Source organism: Pseudophryne corroboree, chromosome 10 (assembly GCF_028390025.1).
Source record: "Pseudophryne corroboree isolate aPseCor3 chromosome 10, aPseCor3.hap2, whole genome shotgun sequence".
Classification (NCBI taxonomy): Eukaryota; Metazoa; Chordata; class Amphibia; order Anura; family Myobatrachidae; genus Pseudophryne; species Pseudophryne corroboree.
Genome location: NC_086453.1, coordinates 106,812,944 through 106,829,477, shown reverse-complemented (window position 1 = coordinate 106,829,477; position 16,534 = coordinate 106,812,944). Strand labels below are relative to the sequence as shown.

The window sequence follows — 16,534 nt, the reverse complement described above, 5'->3', positions numbered from 1 at the left end:
CGCATGTGCCGAGTGCGTGTGACGGACGGTCCGTGCCCGGCATTCATTGCGCATGCGCATGTTCTTCCTTCTAGTAACAGAGACTGGTGAGCGTCTGTGTGGTAACGGCGGCCATTTTATTGGAGTTCATTTCCACAGACGTTTGTTTCTAGTTCCGACGGCCATTTTTGATCAGGTTTTTCATAATGGAAATCAGTATAGGACCGGAAAATAAAGGGAAATACGTTTCAGACGGAGATCATTGTGCAGGAGGTTTTTTGCAGACATTACATATTTCTACTTAATGTTAATGATGTATCAAATCCCAAGTATGGGCATAATAGAAACATCTAATATATTTAGGATGTATTCGCTGAAAGTTAATAAAAAGACACTGATGTTTAAAATAAGCAGGGTTAATAATGTTATTGTTTCTAGTCATAAAGATTGGTGGTAGGTATAAAAATTACAATTCTCCTATTGAGAATGTTATAGCAGCAGACATAACCAACATAGTGCAGGAGGTAGCATAGTGCATTTTCTATATAAAACAATTTTTTTATAAAAAATTTTTTCCTAAAAGACTATTTTAAAAAACTAGTTTAAAAATGTAACCGCATTAATACCGAAGTACCCATAGTGATGAAAAGATCTATGAGTTATTATAAGATCCTCTTGGCACCTTGCTCAAGAAAGTTACAGCACCCAATCTTCCATGATGGTTCCCCATCTATGTACTAGTTGGGCCCAACACTGCTTGGCTTCCAAGATCGAACGGAATTGGGCATCTCCAGTGTGGTATGGCTGTAGTATTGGCGTGGTATTTGGAGGTATCGTAATAACAACGTGGTCGAAATAGTAGGTAGAGGTAAGAATAAGTGGCCAAAAACGGAAAAGGATAATATTAATAGTAACTGTTGGCTTACGTTATAGAAAGGGGGCTATTTCATAGCCTTCATTGAAGCCATCCGGATGCATGGTATTAAGTTCAAAAATCCAGAACATTTCTCTCTTCGATAAACGGTTGGAAAGATCACCGCCTCTCTCGCCCAATGAAACTAGTTCAATACCCTTAAAGGTTAGTTCATCAGGATCCGAGTTGTGGCAAACATGGAAGTGTTTTGATACAGCATGCGTTAGAACTTTGTTCTTTATGTTTCTTATATGTTCCTGTATACGGATTTTTAAGGGTCTTTTCGTTTTCCCTACATATTTCATACCGCATGAGCACTCAAGCATATAAACTACTGACACCGTATTACAGTTGATAAATTGTTTAATCTTGTGTTCTTTTGATCCATCAGTGTTCTTAAAAGTTTTCCTGTTGGGGTGTACGTAGCGGCATATATTACAGCGGCCGCATTTAAAACACCCAACGCATTTTGGCATGATTGATCGTGCTTCCGGGTTCCTCAGCATGCTTGGTGCCACCAAGTCCTTGAGATTTTGCGACTTCTTAAATACCACTAAAGGATCCTTGGGGAGATATTCCTTTAAAATGGGATCCATAAGGAGGATATTCCAGTGTCTCTTAAGCGTTTGTTTAATGATTTTTTCATGTCTATTGTATGTAGTGATAAAGCGCACTGTGTCCTCTCTTTTTTCTTCTTTTACTTTGTATTTCAGGAGTTGTTCTCTCTCCAAATTCTTGGCCTTCGAATTTGCTTCCTCCAGAAGGTGGTTAGGGTAGCCTTTTTCTTTAAATCTTTCCGTATAAATCTGTAGTTGTTGATCTCGATCCTTGGTATTCTTACAGTTCCGAGTAATTCTATTGAACTGTGAAAATGGGATGTTGTTCTTCCATTGTTGGCTGTGATTACTTCGGTAGTGTACATAGCTGTTCATATCTACTTCTTTCACGTAGTTTTTAGTGATTACTTCATTGTCTGTGTGTGTCAGAACCAAGTCTAGGAATTCTATTTCCTCAGTGCTAGTTTTCGCAGTGAATTGGAGATTCATTGAGTTGGTAGATAAATAAGTAAAAAATTCTTTAAAACTTCCGTCATCACCGTCCCATACAAGTAAAATATCGTCTATGTAGCGTTTATAAAATGCAATATTCTGTTGGAATGGATGATTCTTAAAAATATTTTCATTTTCCCAATTCCCCATAAAAAGATTTGCAAAACTAGGCGCGAAAATAGTCCCCATGGCGGTTCCACAGATTTGTAAAAAATGTGTCTAAAAATTTAAAATAGTTTCTTTTCAGGATAAAATTCATAAGTTCACATAAAAAGATTCTATGCTCCTCCGTAATCTCGGCATCTTTCTTTAGGAATTCGTTGCAAGCCTCTACACCCTTGTCGTGTTCTATGCAGGTGTAGAGAGATTGGACATCTATGGTGATCCATCGGTAGGTATCTCTCCATTCAAAAGAATCCATCAGGTTGAGAACAGATGTTGTATCTTTCAAATAGGCTGGTAGATTTGCCACATGTTTTCTTAGAAAAATATCCACATATTCGGACAAATGTGATGTTAGAGAATCTATCCCGGCCACAATTGGTCTCCCAGGGGGATTCGTCAGGGATTTATGCACCTTTGGCAGGAAATAGAATATGGGGGTTGTGGGGTTGGAGTTGAGCAGATATTGATATTCTTCTTTCGTTAGAATCTCACGTCTGAATGCTCTTAAAAGTATGGTTCTTAGTTCCTCGATAAAATCATCCTTAGGGTCTCCTGGGAGTGGGGTATATGAAGTCCTATCCACCAGAAGTCTATTTGCTTCTGTAACGTATGCCTCCCGGTCCATAATGACCAACCCCCCCCCTTTGTCAGCAGATTTTATGACAATGTCTTTGTTATCCTGGAGTTCTTTAATGGCCTTGGTTTCTCTATTTGTAAGGTTCTTCTCTTTTATAGTCTCCATTTCTGCTTCGCATAAATCTTTTTTAACTAGATCATAAAAGATGCCCACATTGTGACCCTTGGATTCTAATGGGTAAAACTTTGAAGTGGGTTTCAGTCCTGATTTGGATTGGTCATAATTTTGAATGACCGCATTTTCCTTTTTTTAAAAATGTCTCTTCAATGTTAACTTCCTTACGAATTTGTTTAAATCTATGAAAACATCGAATTTATTCATACCTCTCGTTGGTGCATATGAGAGTCCTTTATTCAGTAGTGAACTTTCATGTTCTGTCAATGTGTGGCTTGATAGATTAAATATACCTTTAGTTGGTGGATGTCCTAATGGAGTTGTCTTCTTTTGCTGTTGTATGAGTTTGTTCCTCCTGCCCCCTCGGCATCCTCTTCGTCTGCTAGTCTTCTTTTTCGGGGTGTTGTTCTTTTAGATTGTTTTTTAACATAGTTTTGAATCTTGTATTCTTGCCTGGTGATAGAAAATCCTCCTCGTTAGCCGAGTTAATTCTTTGTAGTGTGGAGAATCTGTTAGTAGTCTGTACAGGCTGTCTTCTCTGCGTGGGATTCCTTACATTTTCCATACCTCTTCTTGGTACCGTCTGCCAGTATTCCCTCTTATTCCTTTGATTAGTATTGTCATTTCCATCAAATCTGCTCCAATTCTTAATTCTGTTATTCTCATAATCTTGCTTGTCCCGTATAAATTTCTTTCCTTTGTTCCTTATGACCTCATCTTCAACTTGCTCTAGTTTCCTATTCAGTACTTTTTCATTGATCTTAAAATCCTCTTTGTCCTTGAATGCTTCTAATTTTGTTTCAATTTCTTTTATTTCTGTATCCAGGGTGGAGATAATACGTTTCTTTTCCGTCACTAGAATTTTCATTAGTTTTATCGAACAGCTGTGGAGTGTGTTGTCCCATTCTTTCATGAATTCGGGATTCTCTGTTCCAAACGTTGGTTGTTTGGTGATTCTGAGACCCCTGGGAATTCTGTCCACGCTTATATAATGTTCCAACCCTTTTATTTTGTCCGAATATGTGGATATTTTTCTAAGAAAACATGTGGCAAATCTACCAGCCTATTTGAAAGATACAACATCTGTTCTCAACCTGATGGATTCTTTTGAATGGAGAGATACCTACCGATGGATCACCATAGATGTCCAATCTCTCTACACCTGCATAGAACACGACAAGGGTGTAGAGGCTTGCAACGAATTCCTAAAGAAAGATGCCGAGATTACGGAGGAGCATAGAATCTTTTTATGTGAACTTATGAATTCTATCCTGAAAAGAAACTATTTTAAATTTTTAGACACATATTTTTTACAAATCTGTGGAACCGCCATGGGGACTATTTTCGCGCCTAGTTTTGCAAATCTTTTTATGGGGAATTGGGAAAATGAATATATTTTTAAGAATCATCCATTCCAACAGAATATTGCATTTTATAAACGCTACATAGACGATATTTTACTTGTATGGGACGGTGATGACGGAAGTTTTAAAGAATTTTTTACTTATTTATCTACCAACTCAATGAATCTCCAATTCACTGCGAAAACTAGCACTGAGGAAATAGAATTCCTAGACTTGGTTCTGACACACACAGACAATGAAGTAATCACTAAAAACTACGTGAAAGAAGTAGATATGAACAGCTATGTACACTACCGAAGTAATCACAGCCAACAATGGAAGAACAACATCCCATTTTCACAGTTCAATAGAATTACTCGGAACTGTAAGAATACCAAGGATCGAGATCAACAACTACAGATTTATACGGAAAGATTTAAAGAAAAAGGCTACCCTAACCACCTTCTGGAGGAAGCAAATTCGAAGGCCAAGAATTTGGAGAGAGAACAACTCCTGAAATACAAAGTAAAAGAAGAAAAAAGAGAGGACACAGTGCGCTTTATCACTACATACAATAGACATGAAAAAATCATTAAACAAACGCTTAAGAGACACTGGAATATCCTCCTTATGGATCCCATTTTAAAGGAATATCTCCCCAAGGATCCTTTAGTGGTATTTAAGAAGTCGCAAAATCTCAAGGACTTGGTGGCACCAAGCATGCTGAGGAACCCGGAAGCACGATCAATCATGCCAAAATGCGTTGGGTGTTTTAAATGCGGCCGCTGTAATATATGCCGCTACGTACACCCCAACAGGAAAACTTTTAAGAACACTGATGGATCAAAAGAACACAAGATTAAACAATTTATCAACTGTAATACGGTGTCAGTAGTTTATATGCTTGAGTGCTCATGCGGTATGAAATATGTAGGGAAAACGAAAAGACCCTTAAAAATCCGTATACAGGAACATATAAGAAACATAAAGAACAAAGTTCTAACGCATGCTGTATCAAAACACTTCCATGTTTGCCACAACTCGGATCCTGATGAACTAACCTTTAAGGGTATTGAACTAGTTTCATTGGGCGAGAGAGGCGGTGATCTTTCCAACCGTTTATCGAAGAGAGAAATGTTCTGGATTTTTGAACTTAATACCATGCATCCGGATGGCTTCAATGAAGGCTATGAAATAGCCCCCTTTCTATAACGTAAGCCAACAGTTACTATTAATATTATCCTTTTCCGTTTTTGGCCACTTATTCTTACCTCTACCTTTACCTACTATTTCGACCACGTTGTTATTACGATACCTCCAAATACCACGCCAATACTACAGCCATACCACACTGGAGATGCCCAATTCCGTTCGATCTTGGAAGCCAAGCAGTGTTGGGCCCAACTAGTACATAGATGGGGAACCATCATGGAAGATTGGGTGCTGTAACTTTCTTGAGCAAGGTGCCAAGAGGATCTTATAATAACTCATAGATCTTTTCATCACTATGGGTACTTCGGTATTAATGCGGTTACATTTTTAAACTAGTTTTTTAAAATAGTCTTTTAGGAAAAAATTTTTTATAAAAAAATTGTTTTATATAGAAAATGCACTATGCTACCTCCTGCACTATGTTGGTTATGTCTGCTGCTATAACATTCTCAATAGGAGAATTGTAATTTTTATACCTACCACCAATCTTTATGACTAGAAACAATAACATTATTAACCCTGCTTATTTTAAACATCAGTGTCTTTTTATTAACTTTCAGCGAATACATCCTAAATATATTAGATGTTTCTATTATGCCCATACTTGGGATTTGATACATCATTAACATTAAGTAGAAATATGTAATGTCTGCAAAAAACCTCCTGCACAATGATCTCCGTCTGAAACGTATTTCCCTTTATTTTCCGGTCCTATACTGATTTCCATTATGAAAAACCTGATCAAAAATGGCCGTCGGAACTAGAAACAAACGTCTGTGGAAATGAACTCCAATAAAATGGCCGCCGTTACCACACAGACGCTCACCAGTCTCTGTTACTAGAAGGAAGAACATGCGCATGCGCAATGAATGCCGGGCACGGACCGTCCGTCACACGCACTCGGCACATGCGCAGTGAAGTTTGCCGGATACCGGAAGCGGGGCGGACGTGACGTCACCCGCGATCCGGACCGGAAGTCCGGGACTCTGAAAGCAAACGACGTTTTAAGAACTTTAAATGTATAAACTAAGTTATTGAAATAGCGGTTTTACTAAGCCTGGTGATATTATGCTTTTAGGAGTAATTCTTTATGGTTTTATTATCCAAATCAATTCTTGAAATCTGACACCTGTTAATTGACAGGAAGTGATGCAGCTATCACTTCCTTGTCAATACAGGTATATATAGCTGAACTGTCCCAGTTGTTTGCCACCCCTTGATGAAGTCCAGATAGGACGAAACGCGTTGGGTGCTACGATATATACCCTCTCAAAAAGCTAAGAATCCTATTTTTATACTTTTTATGCTGATCTTATGTCCAATTTTATAATTTTAGGACGTATTTTTCTCTTGTCTAATTTTTAAGTTTGTATTACTATTTTATACTAACTTATGTCTTATACACAATTCTAACAATATATTGGGCTCTTTTATACTAGAGCCATTTTTTATTTCTGTTTAATTGGTGCTTATTAGATATAGTAAATAAAAAACATTTTCTTTTAAATACTGGATCTCCTATTAATATCAGACACCACAGGTCGCTTTAAAATCACCTTATTCCTTTCTCCATATATATATATATATATATATATATATATATATATATATATATATATCTCCGAATTTAGACCTATTATTTTCTCTGACGTCCTAGTGGATGCTGGGAACTCCGTAAGGACCATGGGGAATAGCGGCTCCGCAGGAGACTGGGCACAACTAAAGAAAGCTTTAGGACTACCTGGTGTGCACTGGCTCCTCCCTCTATGACCCTCCTCCAGACTTCAGTTAGAATCTTGTGCCCGGCTGAGCTGGATGCACACTAGGGGCTCTCCTGAGCTCCTAGAAAAAGAGAGTTTATTTTAGGTTTTTTATTTTCAGTGAGATCTGCTGGCAACAGACTCACTGCTACGAGGGACTAAGGGGAGAAGAAGCGAACCTACCTGCTTGCAGCTAGCTTGGGCTTCTTAGGCTACTGGACACCATTAGCTCCAGAGGGATCGAACATAGGGCCCGACCTCGATCGTCCGGTCCCGGAGCAGCGCCGCCGTCCCCCTTACAGAGCCAGAAGCAAGAAGATGGTCCTGAAAATCGGCGGCAGAAGACTTCGGTCTTCAACAAGGTAGCGCACAGCACTGCAGCTGTGCGCCATTGCTCCTCATGCACACCTCACACTCTGGTCACTGATGGGTGCAGGGCGCTGGGGGGGGGGGGGGCCCTGAGCAGCAATATTAACACCTTGTCTGGCAAAATAATCACAATATATAGTCCTAGAGGCTATATATGTGTAAAATACCCCTGCCAGGATACATAAAAAAGCGGGAAAAAGTCAGCCGAAAAAAGGGCAGGGCTATCTCCCTCAGCACACTGGCGCCATTTTCTCTTCACAGTGCAGCTGGTAGACAGCTCCCCAGGCTCTCCCCTGTAGTTTTCAGGCTCAAAGGGTTAAAAAGAGAGAGAGGGGGGGGGCACTAAATTTAGGCGCAAATCTGTGTATTATAGCAGCTATAAGGGAAAAATCACTGTGGGTAGTGTGAATCCCTGCATTATATAGCGCTCTGGTGTGTGCTGGCATACTCTCTCTCTGTCTCCCCAAAGGACTTTGTGGGGTCCTGTCCTCAGTCAGAGCATTCCCTGTGTGTGTGCGGTGTGTCGGTACGGCTGTGTCGAAATGGTTGATGAGGAGGCTTATGTGGAGGCGGAGCAGATGCCGATAAATGTGATGTCGCCCCCTGTGGGGCCGACACCAGAGTGGATGGATAGGTGGAAGGTATTAACCGACAGTGTCAACTCCTTACATAAAAGGCTGGATGACGTAACAGCTGTGGGACAGCCGGCTTCTCAGCCCGCGCCTGCCCAGGCGTCTCAAAGGCCATCAGGGGCTCAAAAACGCCCGCTACCTCAGATGGCAGACACAGATGTCGACACGGAGTCTGACTCCAGTGTCGACGAGGTTGATACCTATACACAATCCACTAGGAACATCCATTGCATGATCTCGGCAATGAAAAATGTGTTACACATTTCTGACATTAACCCAGGTACCACAAAAAAGGGGTTTTATGTTTGGGGAGAAAAAGCAGACAGTGTTTTGTTCCCCCATCAGATGAGTGAATGAAGTGTGTAAAGAGCGTGGGTTCCCCCGATAAGAAACTGGTAATTTCTAAAAAGTTACTGATGGCGTACCCTTTCCCGCCAGAGGATAGGTCACGTTGGGAGATATCCCCTAGGGTGGATAAGGCGCTCACACGTTTGTCAAAAAAGGTGGCACTGCCGTCTTAGAATACGGCCACTTTGAAGGAGCCTGCTGATAAAAAGCAGGAGGCTATCCTGAAGTCTGTATATACACACTCAGGTACTATACTGAGACCTGCAATTGCCTCAGCATGGATAGTCCTGCTGCAGCGTGGTCTATTACCCTGTCAGGACAGGGATACTATTTGCTAACCATAGAGCATATTAAAGACGTCGTCTTATATATGAGGGATGCACAGAGGGATATTTGCCGGCTGGCATCCAGAATTAATGCAATGTCCATTCTGCCAGGAGGGTATTAGGGACCTGGCAGTGGACAGGCGATGCTGACTTTAGAAGGCACATGAAGATTCTGCCTTATAAGGGTGAGGAATTGTTTGGGGATGGTCTCTGGGACCTCGTATCCACAGCAACAGCTGGGAAGGAAAAAATTTACCTCAAGTTTCCTCACAGCCTAAGAAAGCACCGTATTATAAGGTACAGTCCTTTCGGCTTCAGAAAAGCAAGCGGGTCAAAGGCGCTTCCTTTCTGCACAGAGACAAGGGAAGAGGGAAAAAGCTGCACCAGACAGCCAGTTCCCAGGATCAAAAAGCTTCCCCCGCTTCCTCTGAGTCCACCGCATGACGCTGGGGCTCCACAAGTGGAGCCAGGTGCGGTGGGGGCGCGTCTCGGGAACTTCAGTGACCAGTGGGCTCGCTCACAGGTGGATCTCTGGGTTCTGCAAGTAGTATCACAGGGATACAAGCTGGAGTTCGAGGCGACTCCCCCTCGCCGTTACCTCAAATCAGCCTTGCCTGCTGCCCTCGAGGAGAGGTAGTACTGGCGGCAATTCACAAGCTGTACTTCCAGCAGGTGATAATCAAGGTACCCCTCCTTCAACAAGGCCGGGGTTACTATTCCACAATGTTTGTGGTACCGAAACCAGACGGTTCGGTGAGACCCAGTCTAAAATTGAAATCCTTGAACACTTATATACGAAGGTTCAAGTTCAAAATGGAATTGCTCAGGGCGGTTATTGCAAGCCTGGACGAAGGGGATTACATGGTATCACTGGACATCAAGGATGCTTACCTGCATGTTCCCATTTACCCTCCTCACCAGGAGTACCTCAAAATTGTGGTACAGGACTGTCATTACCTATTCCAGATGTTGCCGTTGGTCTGTCCCCGGCACCGAGGGTATTTACCAAGGTAATGGCCGAAATGATGATACTCCTTCGAAAAAAGGGAGTTATAATTATCCCGTACTTGGACGATCTCCTTATAAAGGCGAGGTCCAGGGAGCAGTTGTTCGTCGGATTAGCACTATCTCGGGAAGTGCTACAACAGCACGGCTGGATTCTGAATAGTCCAAAGTCGCAGCTGGTTCCTACGACGCGTCTACTGTTCCTGGGTATGGTTCTGGACGCAGAACAGGAAAAAGGGTTTCTCCCGGAGGAGAAGGCCAAGGAGTTGTCATCTCTAGTCAGAGACTTCCTAATACAAATACAGGTGTCGGTGCATCAATGCACGCGAGTCCTGGGAAAGATGGTAGCTTCTTACGAAGAAATTCCATTCGGCAGGTTCCATGCAAGGATCTTCCAGTGGGATCTGTTGGACAAGTGGTCCGGGTCGCATCTTCAGATGCATCGGCTGATAACCCTGTCTCCAAGGGCCAGGGTGTCGCTGTTGTGGTGGCTGCAGAGTGCTCATCTTCTAGAGGGCCGCAGATTCGGCATACAGGACTGGGTCCTGGTGACCACGGATGCCAGCCTTCGAGGCTGGGGGGCAGTCACACAGGGAAGAAACTTCCAAGGACTATGGTCAAGTCGGGAGACTTCCCTACACATAAATATTCTGGGACTAAGGGCCATTCACAATGCCCTAAGTCAGGCTAGACCCCTGCTTCAACACCAGCTGGTGCTGATCCAGTCAGACAACATCACGGCGGTCGCCCATGTAAACCAGCAGGGCGGCACAAGAAGCAGGATGGTGATGGCAGAAGCCACAAGGATTTTCCGATGGGTGGAAAATCATGTGTTCGCACTGTCAGCAGTGTTTCCCGGAGTGGACAACTGGGAAGCAGACTTTCTCAGCAGGCACGACCTCCACCCGGGAGAGTGGGGACTTCATCCAGAAGTCTTCAAAATGATTGTACACCATTGGGAAAGGCCACAGGTGGACATGATGGCGTCCCGCCTCAACAAAAAGCTAAAAAGATATTGCGCCAGGTCAAGGGACCCTCAGGCGATAGCTGTGGACGCTCTGGTAACACCGTGGGTGTACCAGTCGGTGTATGTGTTCCTTCCTTTGCCTCTCATACCCAAGGTACTGAGAATACTAAGAAGGAAAGGAGTAAGAACTACACTCGTGGTTCCGGATTGGCCAAGAAGAGCTTGGTACCCAGAACTTCAAGAAATGATCTCAGAGGACCCATGGCCTCTGCCGCTCACAGGACCTGCTGCAGCAGGGGCCCTGCCTGTTCCAAGACTTACCACGGCTGTGTTTGACGGCATGGCGGTTGAACACCGGATCCTAAAGGAAAAAGACATTCCGGAGGAAGTCATTCCTACGCTGATTAAGGCTAGGAAAGATGTGATCGCAAAACACCGCATATGGCAAAAATATGTTGCTTGGTGTGAGGCCTGGAAGGCCCCAACTGAGGAATTTCAACTTGGTCGATTTCTGCACTTCCTACAGTCAGGAGTGACTACGGGCCTACAATTGGGTTCCATTAAGGTCCAGATTTCGGCTCTGTACATTTTCTTCCAAAAAGAACTGGCTTCACTGCCTGAAGTTCAGACTTTTGTTAAGGGAGTGCTGCATATTCAGCCCCCGATGTGCCTCTAGTCAAACCGTGGGATCTCAACGTGGTGTTGGATTTCCTGAAGTCGCATTGGGTTGAGCCACTTAAATCCGTAGAGCTAAAATACCTCACGTGGAAAGTGGTCATGCTGTTGGCCTTGGCGTCGGCCAGGCGTGTATCAGAATTGGCGGTTTTGTCATGCAAAAGCCCTTATCTGATTTTCATATGGATAGGGCGGAATTGAGGACTCGTTCCCAATTCCTTCCTAAGGTGGTATCAGCTTTTCATGTGAACCAACCTATTGTGGTGCCTGCGGCTACGTGGGACTTGGAGGACTCCAAGTTACTGGACGTACTCAGGGCCCTGAAAATATGTTTCCAGGACGGCTGGAGTCGGGAAAACTGACTCGCTATTTATCCTGTATGCACCCAACAAGCTGGGTGCTCCTGCTTCTAAGCAGACTATTGCTCGCTGGATCTGTAGCACGATTCAACTTGCACATTCTGCGGCTGGACTGCCGCACCCTAAATCTGTAAAAGCCCATTCCACGAGGAAAGTGGGCTCTTCTTGGGCGGCTGCCCGAGGGGTCTCGGCTTTACAACTTTGCCGAGCTGTTACTTGGTCGGGTTCAAACATTTTTGCAAAAGTCTACAAGTTTGATACCCTGGCTGAGGAGGACTTTGAGTTTGCTCATTCGGTGCTGCAGAGTCATCCGCACTCTCCCGCCCGTTTGGGAGCTTTGGTATAATCCCCATGGTCCTTACGGAGTTCCCAGCATCCACTAGGACGTCAGAGAAAATAAGATTTTACTCACCGGTAAATCTATTTCTCGTAGTACGTAGTGGATGCTGGGCGCCCGTCCCAAGTGCGGATTGTCTGCAATACTTGTATATAGTTATTGCCTAACTAAAGGGTTATTGTTATGAGCCATCTGTTAGTGAGGCTCAGTTATATTTCATACTGTTAACTGGGTATAGTATCACGAGTAATACGGTGTGATTGGTGTGGCTGGTATGAGTCTTACCCGGGATTCCAAATCCTTTCTTTATTGTGTCAGCTCTTCCGGGCACAGTATCCTAACTGAGGTCTGGAGGAGGGTCATAGAGGGAGGAGCCAGTGCACACCAGGTAGTCCTAAAGCTTTCTTTAGTTGTGCCCAGTCTCCTGCGGAGCCGCTATTCCCCATGGTCCTTACGGAGTTCCCAGCATCCACTACGGACTACGAGAAATAGATTTACCAGTGAGTAAAATCTTATTTTTTATGGCATTGGTGACAGTGTGGGAGTGACACAGCTGCTTACCTGCCTGTCAACTCACCGGCTCTGCAGCTGCTCACGAGATTTCCAAAGCCGATGTGGTGGGGTCAAGAGCCACTGCGACCAGCTCTTTACTGCCTGTGTCACAGCGGTAGCTGCTCTAGATGGTCAGTTCCTCGTGGGATTTGACTTCATTATACCGCAAGACTCTGACTGTAGGGAAGCTCCTCTGCGGCGGCTACTGTTAGAGGACAGCTGAGCCGCAGAAGAGGAAGAATTCTGTTACATTAATTGCAGCGGCGCAGTGGTGAGTCTGGGGGAGAGACTGTAAGGGTCCTACGGGCCTGATTCAAAGGCAGTTGGTAATGTAACTGCGAATGCAGCAGCTCTCTCAATAGCATTTGTGGAAATATGCAAATGATATTTATAGCCTTCCCTTTGAGTTCCACCGTGCAATGGAGTGTACGAGCATTGAGTCACCAGCTTTCAGGCTCAGGTCTGTGCAGTTACGAAATAGACTGCAAACGCTCCAACATCAATGCAACATCGGTCGCAATATCGACTTTTGCGATAATCTAGGGTCTACTCTAGCTACTCTCCTCTAATCCAATTAAACATGGCCTCTGTTGCGAAAACCGTCACGTTTGGGTTCCAGTGTGCGCAGTTTGGGTTCCAGGACTTTTCACGCATGTGTAGTGGCAAAACATTGTTCAGCTGTGGAAACTTCAACACAGTATCCGTCTTTGAAGCAGCCCCTATGCTCCATTATTAAACATGCAATTTGGCCATGGTTATCCAAACATTTGCATCCATCACATTTATTTAATCTAATCTATTTTGTATAGTAATGTATGTATAGCTAAATATAAGGATATGAGGGAAATACCAAAGAAATACAAGTCATTCAGTAGCATAATTAGCTTTCAATGTATATTACTTATTTTCTTATTATCATTATAGGTCTGTGTTTTTAGGGACAGTAATACTATTTTGTAGGAAATTCCCAGTTAACAACCACTTTCAGAGGACAACCACAAAAATGAAGTACCTCTGGAATGTAAGATGTGGTGGCTGTAGCAGATATCTGCGGTCCCTCAATTTTAGTTTGAAAATGCAGCCCCCATAGACTTCTGTGAAGGCTACAGAAATATGAACTGTACTATTGCCATCTTCAAATGGTGTTATCCATTGTATCCAGGGGCCAGTTTTGGTGCAGAATTTTCCTCAAGTGGTAATGTCTCCATGTGCAGATGTACTGTATATACAAGTACGTGCACTTGCTGTAACATAGTTCTTGAGGTTGAAAAAAGGCAATGTCCTTAGAGTTCAACCTGTATTGTAGTCATAACGCTAATCTGACTAACTATTTACTAAATGACCCGGAAAAGTTATGTTGATTAGACTAATAGTAACTATAATTCATGCTTTATCTAATATAAACTATCTTTAAATGCTGTACCCTTGGATATATCTTTCAGTTAGGAATTTATCTAATCCATTTTTAAACTTATTGACTGAGTCCACCATTACTACCTTCTCTGGCAGAGAATTCTAAAACCTTACTGCCCTTACTGTGAAGAACCCATTCCTTTGTATGGTATTACATTTCTTTTCCTCTAGTATGAGAGGGTATCCGCATGTCCTGAGCAGTGATTTTTTTTAAATAAACAAATCGCCTGAAAGGTTCTTGTATTGTCCTTTTTTATATTTGTAATTATTAATAATGTCCCCTCTTAAACGCCTCCTTTTTGAGTGTAAACATATCTAGCCTAATAATCCTTTCCTCATAGTCCAGTGCCTCTAGACCAGGGGTGTCAAACACAAGGCCCGCGGGCCAAATCCGGCCCGCCAGACCTCGTCTGATGGCCCGCGGTGCCGCCGCCAGCCTTGCAGCCTCCCCTTTTTTTTTTCCAATGAATTTACTCCGTGCCTGCACGGAGTAAATTCATTTTAAAAATGGCTCAAGTTAAAAAAAAAAAAAAAATTACTTACCTTCCGGGACCTGGCCCGACTTCTTCCTGCCCCGCACTGCTCCCTGGGTGTCGGACGTGACGTCATCACGTGACGTCCGCCCGACATCTCCAGGGATCAGAGGAGCGCGCGGACGCCGCGGAGAGGAGCAAGAAGAAAGAAGTAAAAGAAAGAAGTAAAAGGTAAGTAAAGTAAATGGAGGGGGCAGATGGCTGGGCACTATAAAAGGGGGCACATGGCTGGGCACTATAAAAGGGGGCACATGGCTGGGCACTATAAAAGGGGGCACATGGTTGGGCACTATAAAAGGGGGCAGATGGCTGGGCACTATAAAAGGGGGCACATGGCTGGGCACTTTAAAAGGGGGCACATGGCTGGGCACTTTAAAAGGGGGCACATGGCTGGGCACTATAAAAGGGGGCACATGGCTGGGCACTTTAAAAGGGGGCACATGGCTGGGCACATATTACAAAAAACAGTAATAATTGAATGCAGTGACATTAATTTATGATAATAAAGAGTGGACACATAGACCTACAGATACAACCGGCCCTTTGATGGGGACCAAACTGCTGATGCGGCCCCCGATGAATTTGAGTTTGACACCCCTGCTCTAGACCCTTAATGAATTTGGTTGCTCACCTCTGAACCCTTTCAAGTTCCGAGATATCTTTTTTTTTATAGCTGTGACGGGTCTGAAGCTGGAATAGGGCGCATAAGCGATTTAACTTTATTTCCTCAGGACAGTCGGTTATTGGAGCCCGTGTCCTGGCGACTCTAGCTTAATACATTCCATCGAAATAAGGGGTGACTGTATTATAGGGACACTTAAAGTACTGCTATAGCAGTATGGGTGACGAAGCAGGAACCAATAACGCTGAGATGTATTAATATCTTGACTGCTGAGGTGGGGGAGAAAAAGACTCCTACAGCAATCCATGCCAGACCCACTGCGTGTTCGTGACTGACCTCCTGGCCACCCCACTGCACATGTGCGACATCATGCAAACTGTATATGTGTAACAACAAAATTAGGAAGGCACTTGCAGCATAAGTGTGATACAGGTCTTTACTGAGCATGAGCCAGACACACAGTGGAAGTAACAGGAGACAAACAGGAAGTGAGTCACCTTGGCATGAGATTATCTCCCATGATGCACAGCATGCATTTACATCCCCCTTTCAAACTGGAAGGAAGCAGAACATAGATGAAACAAATGCAACAATGTGACAATGTTGGGCATGAACAAAAGAAAATACATTATACAATGAAGTCTTGGAACGTAGGGCTGTGTGTCCAAACCCAAGCCAATCTGGTAATGGTACACTGGGAACCTATAGGCATGTCCGCTGTGACACCAGAGGGCTCTATTACTTCAGAAGTGGTCTCTGTGGAAGGACTGTCCATCAATGCAAATCATCACTGACATTAGTTGCAGCTGTGGTAGAAACTGATGAGTCAGGCTGTGTAGAGCTTTCTTCAGGTACACTTAACAGATGGCGGCGGTTGCATTCATAGTGGGCATTATCAGACTTTACCACGTAGCTATTTGGATGACCTGCAGGATGCTGAACCACTGCCATTCTGTCAAATCCTTGCTCGGTTTGCATGCAGACAGGTTGGCCTGGAGACAGTGGGGGCAGGCGATATGCTGATCTGTCATAAGAAGCTTTGGCAGCCATTCTACGCTTGCTGATGTTCTCCCGTACCTGTGGCTCTACTCTGGGTTGCAGGGGCTGCTTTGCCGTTGGGATGCCTGTGCGGGTGCGCCATGATAATAGGCACTGTGCAGGGGATGGAAGTCCATCTTGGGGTGTGTTTCTCAAGTTTAACAGTGCCAAGTATATGTACGATCC

General features: G+C 43.7%; 1 protein-coding gene and 2 pseudogenes across 4 annotated transcripts in view; 2 read left to right on the top strand and 1 right to left on the bottom strand.

Annotated features, from left to right (window-relative positions):
- LOC134966166 (zinc finger protein 436-like) overlaps positions 1–16,534 on the top strand; it is a 125,348-nt gene that overhangs the window by 67,376 nt on the left and 41,438 nt on the right. The window lies entirely within an intron of this gene.
- On the bottom strand, positions 673–791 carry LOC134968305 (5S ribosomal RNA; annotated as a pseudogene).
- LOC134968304 (5S ribosomal RNA) lies at positions 5,534–5,652 on the top strand (annotated as a pseudogene).